Source organism: Leuresthes tenuis, unplaced genomic scaffold (assembly GCF_036924035.1).
Source record: "Leuresthes tenuis unplaced genomic scaffold, fLeuTen1.0.hap1 SCAF_9, whole genome shotgun sequence".
Lineage (NCBI taxonomy): Eukaryota > Metazoa > Chordata > Actinopteri > Atheriniformes > Atherinopsidae > Leuresthes > Leuresthes tenuis.
Window position 1 is genome coordinate 21,340,456 of NW_027325363.1, and position 8,853 is coordinate 21,349,308.

At 39.7% G+C, this 8,853-nt stretch overlaps 1 protein-coding gene across 7 annotated transcripts in view; it reads right to left on the reverse strand.

Moving 5' to 3' along the window:
- gramd1bb (GRAM domain containing 1Bb) overlaps positions 1-8,649 on the reverse strand; it is a 126,325-nt gene extending 117,676 nt beyond the window's left edge. For 6 of the 7 annotated variants that reach the window (XM_072392813.1, XM_072392815.1, XM_072392816.1 and 3 more), the window contains exon 1: positions 8,328-8,649. The gene's annotated coding sequence lies outside the window, so the exon portion shown is untranslated. The remainder of the gene's footprint in view (positions 1-8,327) is intronic. The other variant, XM_072392818.1, reaches the window with a different exon arrangement.
- Positions 8,650-8,853: the final 204 nt, after the last annotated feature.

An 8,853-nucleotide genomic window follows, 5' to 3' on the forward strand; every position in this document is an offset into this window, starting at 1 on the left:
AGTTAGGTAAGTTAGAGGAGGTGAACACCGAGGAGATGAGGTAGAAAGGGATGTTCCTGTTCAAATAGCACTTTGTGGCTCTTTCTACCACCGTGGAGCCACTAATGAGAACAGTATGGATTTATGCTTTCCTGAGATGAACGTAGTGATCATGAAGGAGCATGAGCCTGTATGACTTGAGTTTAAATAGACGAGTGACTAGAATTTGATTCAGGCAGCCATATGGAGGCACTGGAGGTTGGTGAATAATGGAGTGCTGTGTTCTTTGGAGTTAACCTGACACATGGTTGTAGTCTGAACCATTTGTAGGGGTTTCACTGTGCGATGGGGATGGAACGGTTACCGGTATTACAGTAAAGTGCGGTGAAATTTTACACAATAAAGATTACGTTTATGTTCAAATTAATCTCATTATCGCGGTGGATTATCGGGATATGTAATTACAGCCTCATCCAAGTCTCCCAAGCTTCAAGCATTATCTACCATCCTACCCTAAAATGCAACAACGTTTTCCGTTTTCGTTTTGAGACTCTGAGGAGCTACTGGCTGAGCAGCTAGACGTGTTAGCAGCTGTGCTGCTAAGTGTCTCCAAATGAAACAGAACCGAAGGCAGCCAGTCTACTGTCAGCTCCACTGAACGGAGCCGACACAGTGTAAGGCAGCGTAAAATAATGTAAACATGTTCATTAACGTTGGGAAGAACATATGGTGATATTTATAATAGTGAGTTAAAAACGTGAGTTGATACAGACAGTGAGTTATGCTGTCTGTACTTAAAATAATAAAATAAAACGCTGTTTTAGCAGTAAAAAAAAAATCACTGCTCACAGTGTTGGCCCAACACACACACACACACAAGAACACACTAATTTTCTCACACAGTCACTCCTCTCACTCACACACACACACTTCTTATGTATGAACAAAATATGTAAATAAATTTTGTTTACCAATTACAAAATAAACTCTTTCTGTGCCAGTTGTTTGCGCCTTTCATGTAAAAGTTTCATTTTGATAAGATTGTGGCTTCAAATGTTTTAGTATGATAAGAAAACCACAAGATTTCACGAAATTATTTCAATGTATGTGTTTTTTGGACTTTGGTATAACAATTAAGAATATCACGATAATATCGTTAACCGTGATAATTCGGTCACTATAATCGAGATATCAAATTTTCCTTATCGTTACATCCCCACTGTGCGAGCAGGGAGACTTGCCAGATGAACATTGCAGGGTTAGAGGCAGCAGATATCTGTAAGCACAGCAGTGATACAAGAAGCCATGTGAGTGGATAACAGGGCCCAAGGAAGTGGTGTATAATGCAAAGCAGTGGAGTCCCAGTTCCAAGCCTTATGTCACACTGGTAGACAGGCAATGGGACATGAATGTTTTGTTCCTGACATGACTTTTTGAAAGAATGCCCAGTGAGGTACCATTTAAACCAGCAGTGCATCATGCCTAAGATCCCCATGTAAGAGAGCAGTGATAGTAAGATAACATGATTTACCATGTCAAAGGCAGCAGAGAAGTCCAGTGAGATGAAAAGGGAGGACTGTGCTGCAGGGCCTCAGTCACAAACTGTAGAGCTGTCTCAGTTGAGTGACCACTCTTAAAACCAGACTGATTTGGATGATGGAGGTTGTTTGGCAAGAGGAGGTCTGAGACCTGTTTGAAAATGCATTCTTCAATAATCTTAGAAGGGAAGTGAGATAGTGAGACTGGTCAATAGTTCTCCAGTTGACCAGTGTTCAGAGCAGGCTTTTAGAACAAAGACGTTCAGATGGATGGCAGTCACTGGGTGAATCAGAGAAGTGGCTGCTGAATGTCATTATCGTCTTTGTGCTCAAAGAACAGAGAAAATTTGTCAGCAGAGGGCTTTGAGGCTGGAGGATGTGGAGGAGAACTGAGCAATGTTTCGAAGGTGGAGAATAGTTTTCAAGTATCATCAGTGGTTCTGATCTTATCAATATGGTGTCTCACCGGGGACTGTGTTCCACGACTACAGACCATATTGCAGCACAGATGTCCTGTGCATAAGAAAATCCAGCAAAAGCAATATAAAATTCTCTGATGCCAAAGTTAGACTGCATAGAAAACAGAAAATCATGTTAGTGTGTAGGGGTAGCTGCATGATGAATGTATTATGCTTTTACTGAAGTTTGGATGAAAAAGACATATGGGCAGGGCTGCTTCAAAGTACTAAAAGAATCAATGTTCCTTTCCCGTTATAGCTGACAATTAGTATTTCAGTAATTAACAACACAAAATATGAGTTGCTTAGATCATTCTGAACATATTAAAGCGGCTGAACTACCATTAAACTGCAAAATGCAGCTAAACTAACAGTTTGAGTACATGTAGTTAATTACTCCCTGACACTGAGTGCACCAAAATTGGATAACTGTCCCTGCCACTGTGTGTTCAACAGCCTCGGGCCTGGCTCCGCTGTCTTGGTATCTGAGGTCAACAGTATGGGTTACTTTTGCTATCAATCCAGCTCAGAGAAAAAATCTACACACACATCCTCTCGTGTGCTTCAGTTTGCCACATCCCCAGTGCCTTCTGCTTTATTTCTGTGTGTCTCTTTCTAATTGCTTCCAAAAGGTTGCCTGTGACAGAGATAAGCAAACACGTAGGACAAGATATTATTGATTCTTACTTGTTCTTGAAATACCAGTGTTTTCCTAACATTGAAACAGCTGTTCTTTTTTTTACCTTCACAGTCCAGTGAAAGAGACAAATGCTAGAATTTAACTACCATGGGAAAACTCAACAAAAATGGACTTTATCTTGGAAAATTTGTTGAGCTCAAGACAATGAAAAAAGCGGGAGATTGAAATAAAGTTCCTAGAGTCAAGGAGTCAAGTTACATGATATTTCACATTGTATTTTCCAAGTGTGAATGAGAGAAGACAAGCTAATGTCGTCAGCCATGTCACCAGCCTGAAAGGAGCAACAGTGACTCTTGAGAGAGGAAATCTCTTTACATAGACAAGAATAAGCATTAGATAAAACTGTATGTTATCCATCAAAGTGGCTGAATTGTGACAAGATTTTCCAAATCACAATTACAGTAAAGGAACCCAGCTTACCAAACTCAAAGTTTTAAATTTACGGTCAAAGGACAACAGTTTAAGACCTATCAGCGTTCCATACCGACTCCTACAATCCTGCATCAGTGGAGACTCCAAAAAAACGTCAGCGTAGATGTTTGGAGAGCCTGCAGACTATTCTTTTCTTAACAATTGTTATATTCATACGTATGTTGTTAGAGAGATCTAATCCAATAACTCACAATGTATTTTTTGCCATTTTCCAATGACTGGGGCACCAGTTTAATCTCACATTCTTAGCAACCGCATGAAGCTCACAAACCCTGTTTTAATCTGTTTGGGGTGATTTTAAAAGTTTCCAATTGATTTTAAGTTCTAATTTGGGTTCCATTTGATTGATGATTTTGTTGTGTTCACCCAATTTCCCCTCTGTCACTTGGTTTTCTCTTCAAACACGTTTATAGTGCCCTCACTGGGAAATTCACATTATAGGACGTCGAATAAGACTTTTTAAGACGCTAAATGTCTGTATTGACCAGCGCATTACATTTTTTTTTCTTTTTACACACAGTTACAAATGTTAACCTCATGATGGCAACAAGAAGGATTGGATCCCAACAATCCTAAAGATTTGTTTTCAACGGAGCAGAAATGTCCTTTTTTTAAAATTCATGTTTAAGTACAGTATCTGCAGCCCAACTGACCTAAATATTCCTTCTCCTCTTGCTCCACCTTTACATCACCACTCTTATCAATCTGTTGATGGAATTTGGCCCACCCCGCAGATGTTGTGAGGCACTAAGCTTGCTTGTCATAATGTTCATTCTACCTGTGGTTTGTAAAGCAGACATCCTCCAAATCCGTCCAGGCATCTTAATCTAGTCGTTAGCATGACAAATACACGCTTAATTTACGCCGACATGCTGTAGCCTGTGAGCTCCACTGGGTTTGTTAACCGCCACCGTGAGACAACAGATACCCAGAGGTTACCTTCAAAGAAGAAACGGGTTTGATTTTTTATCACAATAAATATGTAAGTCTTGCATAGCAGGAAGAAAATCATTTGTGAAACAAGATTCTGCCCAATGTTCCATATAAATGTTTAAAAAGATGCAAAATACAGCTGCTGAAATGTCTCCAGGACAACGGTGGCTTACAGAACAGAAAAGAAAAATAATCCTCTCCTATGCAGACATCATGATGACAGTTGCTAATTATTGCATGTGGTGTACCCACCCCCTACTTTTTGTTTTTGTCTCATCTCCTCTCTGGTGTGATATGCAGGAAGTCAGTTTTACTTGCTTGCTGCTTACTAATTTCCCTGAGGTAAAGTAGTAAAGTGGCTTTCTCGCATTACCCTAAATAGTCATTGTATGCTATAATTTCTGCTGTAGCAGATACAGTAAAAAATGGCAATGGAAGAGGCTGTGTAAATCTACTGCTGATTAAAAAATAATAATAATAAAGTTATTTGTAATCTTGAAAACACAGGAAATTGCTTCGTTTTTTTTTTTTAAACATTTCAAATATAAATGTTTTCACAAGAATTTCTTGAAATCGTGATACAGGACAGTAAAATCTGTATCAGAAGCCTGAAATTAGAAGACATCTGTAGGCCTTTCAGTGGCACCACAGCAGGATCATCCACTTGATGCTTCAATGCTGTGTGTGTGCAGTGTCATTAAGAACGGAATCATTCCCGCAAATCAAAGTCAACTGTAAGTGCATGAAAAGAAAATGGAAACTTAACGTGTAAATTATAAATGAACCCTAAAACAGACACAGTGAATTTGAAATAAATCAGTATTAATGGAGGTCAGAAAGTAATCCGTGGTGTTGAAGGAGCTTACACTAATTAAATAGCAAATCTGCAGGTCTCCCCACAGGTTAAGTCAGTCTGGCTTATAACAATACCTGCTAATAGCAGTGAAACATGCCAGTCATGCAAACCCACTGAGTGTTTGATTTTTATTAGGGACAGAGCAGGTCATTCGTTAGGGAATGCCATAGAGGAGTATAAACTAGATCACTTGAGCATTCGATTTGATTAAATTTATACGGTGGCATTTAAGGAAAAGGGGTTGGAACAAAGCACCTCGCTCAAACACTGTATTTAAACTCCCATACATTCATATAGAAAAGAATAAACCAAAAGTGGTTTGCTCTCTCGACTAGACACAGGGTTAAGACAATAATATGATGCTCTTCAGCAAGAGGTTGTGGAGAAAAGGGCCAAAACAGTAATTCAGTAACCAGAATAACAATCTTTGTCCAAAAATGAAATTGATTAAATATAACAGAATAAGAGACAACAAATTCAATACTCAAACTCGAGCATGACTCCTGTATGACCAGTGTTACAGTAACACATGCACATATAGATAAATCTCTTTACTTCATAACCTTTAATTGTAGGTAGAAAGCAATTTACTTACTTTACTTTCAGTTTCTGAAAAACATGGATTGCACCTTTACTCCAGTTATCTAGCTTAAAAAATATATATATATATCTATATATATGTATAGATAGATATATATACAAAAGTTCATTTAGAGCCAACTTTACTGCAAAAAGGTTCAAATATTTTCAAATCACAAATAATTCTTCATCCAGACCAAAAAAGTTAACTATACCCTTCCCCTGCTTAATCATACAGTGCATTCCGTCACCTCCAGTCACACGCTCACATTCTCTGTCATTCAGCTTGAAATTGGTTAAATAACAGCACTGCAATGATTACAAATCACCTCCTTTGAGGCGCCATCTGGGAGACAGGAAGCCCCACTGTCTTCAGTCTTAAGCTGATGACTTTTAGTTTCAGATTGGACACGAGAGAGCGAGAGAGTGACCCTGGGAAGGCAGTGGGAGGGAATCCTACATCAATCGTTATTCTGTGCAGGGTCGATGAACGCTAAAAATAAACACATTAGGCTGACGGCGACAAAGCATCACACTTTGAACTTCGCACCTGCAGACACCCCTTAACAAAGGGGAAACCACATACTGTTAAGACGTGGACGATCATTTCAGTGGAGCACAACATGCTTGGTAAAATGATGGACACAGCACATGCAAGTTCTCATTAAGTGCCTTTCCTGATAGAGAAATAGAATATTTAGACTCAGAACACGAAGCAAAACTGTCATCTCCCTATAATGCTTTAGCCTTTGTGCAGTCATTGAAGTGATGTGATTGAATAGGGTCTGACATCCGGGTTGCCACGTGGCCTAAATACTTAATTAGCTGAAAGTATAGTATTTCTCGTCCAAATGCATGCATGTGGGGTCATGAGTCACGTGGCTCAATTATTATCAGTGGGCAGAACTCCAGCTCAGTGAGGGGCAGTATACTGTAGGCTCCATTATTACTCAACTTCCTTCTACTTGCATACTGTGTATTATATAGAATACAATCATTTGCGCTGTTGCTTTAACCCCACAATGTAAACATTTTAACACCTTAACATTTTAAGTACTTTTACGTATCTGCTGCCAGATGCACATAATGTTGCCCATTTTCCAAAATCAATCTGTGACTAGAAAACAAACCGATGCAGTTATTTTTCTTTTTCTGTATCTCCTGTCAAGCCAATGTGATCCACTTTAGTTTCTTAAATTGTGCACATTGATTGAGACAAACTAGTTTGCATTTAATGATTAAATAAGCAAATAAATTTAGCAGGCACATACTTTTAGTTTGTCAAGTTAAAAGCCTCTTTCATTTCACCTTCAGTATTATGTGTGGGTACAATCAACACTGTGCAGAATTGCTGTCCATTGAAATTAGAATTTACAAGTTTATCGAACTTTATATCATAACAAGTGTTGAGTGGTGAAGCGTAGTCTTAGTGCATATGGTCCTGTACCTTCACATAAAAACTACTGTGAAATAAACTGCATGAAAATGCTATTAAAACGCATAACATAACGTTTTTGCTGCCACCGTTTCACTTTGCAGTGGATCTATTTGCAGTAAACACTGCGCTCTGAATATAATCTGATCCAACCATCAACAGCGACGGCAGGGGTTGGAGGACAGGAGACGGGCTGTGTGCGTGTGTCGGAGAGAGAGCCGCTGTGTGAACGTGAGTGATTTATTACAGAGACAGTTACTCAGCTATTGTTCCTGATGCAAACTTCCCTGCATTCAAAAATCTCGGGTTTTTGCTAAATATTGTGGAGACTGTCATGTATTTTTCAAAGGAAATGAAACAATACGTTCCCAACAGTGTTGGCTGCCTGGGAGAAGCAAGAACATTGTGTTGAGAGTATTAGTTTAGTAAGAAAGGCTGGCAAATAGCCAATAAGTAAGTCGGTTTTGATGCTAATCCTGAGGCACAGAGACTTTCAATTAAAGAAGAAAAATGTGAATAAGATTAAAATAACTAAGTTTATACAATGTACTTGGAGATTGAAAAAAAAGTAATAATCAGTAGTGGAATATAGACCTTTCTGTCATCTGTACTGACTATTAATACTGTGAATACAATTTAATATCACTATTATAATATGATTGTACCTGTTATAACAGCATCTGTGATATCAATATTGTTTTCTATTTCAGTCTGTCAATTATTTTCCCAGAGCTTTGCAATACAATTATAGGGCACTGCAGAAGAGCCCTTCTTTTTTCCAACACACATGAAAGAAACACACACATCTCTAATTCCCCAGTGTCACACCACCAGTGCTAAACCTGCAGTGCTCCATAACACATACATCACAGTCTATTACTGTCAACAGAACACCTGCTTCTGTTGCAGTTTGTGGCTCCATGATTTGTAAGTCTGCCACAGCCAGTCGAAGCCACAGTGAACAGCAGCATCACTTTATCTTTCATGGGTAAAAAAAAATAGAATATATATATAAATATATATATAAAAGCAGGTGGTTGCAGACCCAGGACAAAAAGTGCTGGCAGCAGGTTGATGCCCTACTTCCATGACCAACCCTCAATCTGGACTTCAGGCTGCCCTTACATACAGACGATGAGGAACAAAAAAGACCTCTAATGAACCACTGATGGACACTTCCACCAACTACACCCTGTTAAACGACTTCACTCTAACTAAAGCTGATGTGGTGGTGATTGAGCCTGTGAACTAACATTCCATTCACACTTGCATGCACATTAGCTGTTATTTCTTTTGCACCATTCATTCAAGCACGGTCAAGGCAAACACTGCTGCGGAACGTATTTATGAGCATGCAGCTTTTTTTTTTCTCTCTTTCTACAAACCAGAGCAGAGGAGAAGAGCTCACATACATTACCTCAGTGAGGGCTGGTTCTTGGGTGAAAGTCAAAGATCATTCCGCCAGTGCCATCTGTCAAACTGGTCGGGTACAAAGGAAGTAGAGGCGAGTGTCCCTCTCCCTTCTTCCTGTGCGCCTCCTCAGCTTCAAAACAAAGTCCCGTGTTGGATTAGAGGAGAGAACCGCTCTCCACAAGAAGGGGAATCCTCTGTCAGCCTTGTAGCAGTTTAAATCCCTAATGAGAAAATGGAAGGACACACCTCCCGTTTCTTGGAGAACCGCGACCTGCTCCTGCCCAGTCTGCCACCTCTCGAAACCCTCTCCCCGTGTGTTTATTCTGTATCATTCTCCGCTTTCCCCCCCTCTTCCCTTCCTGATCCTGCTGCACTTACATTCGCTCTCTCACTCACTCTGGCAAGCAGTCTTTTACACACCGAGGCTCAGGCACCCACCGACGCACAAACGCCGCGCCGTGCACCTAAACATGTGCAAATAACACATAAATAAACACATTCACACACACACATAAAAAATAAGAGTATTT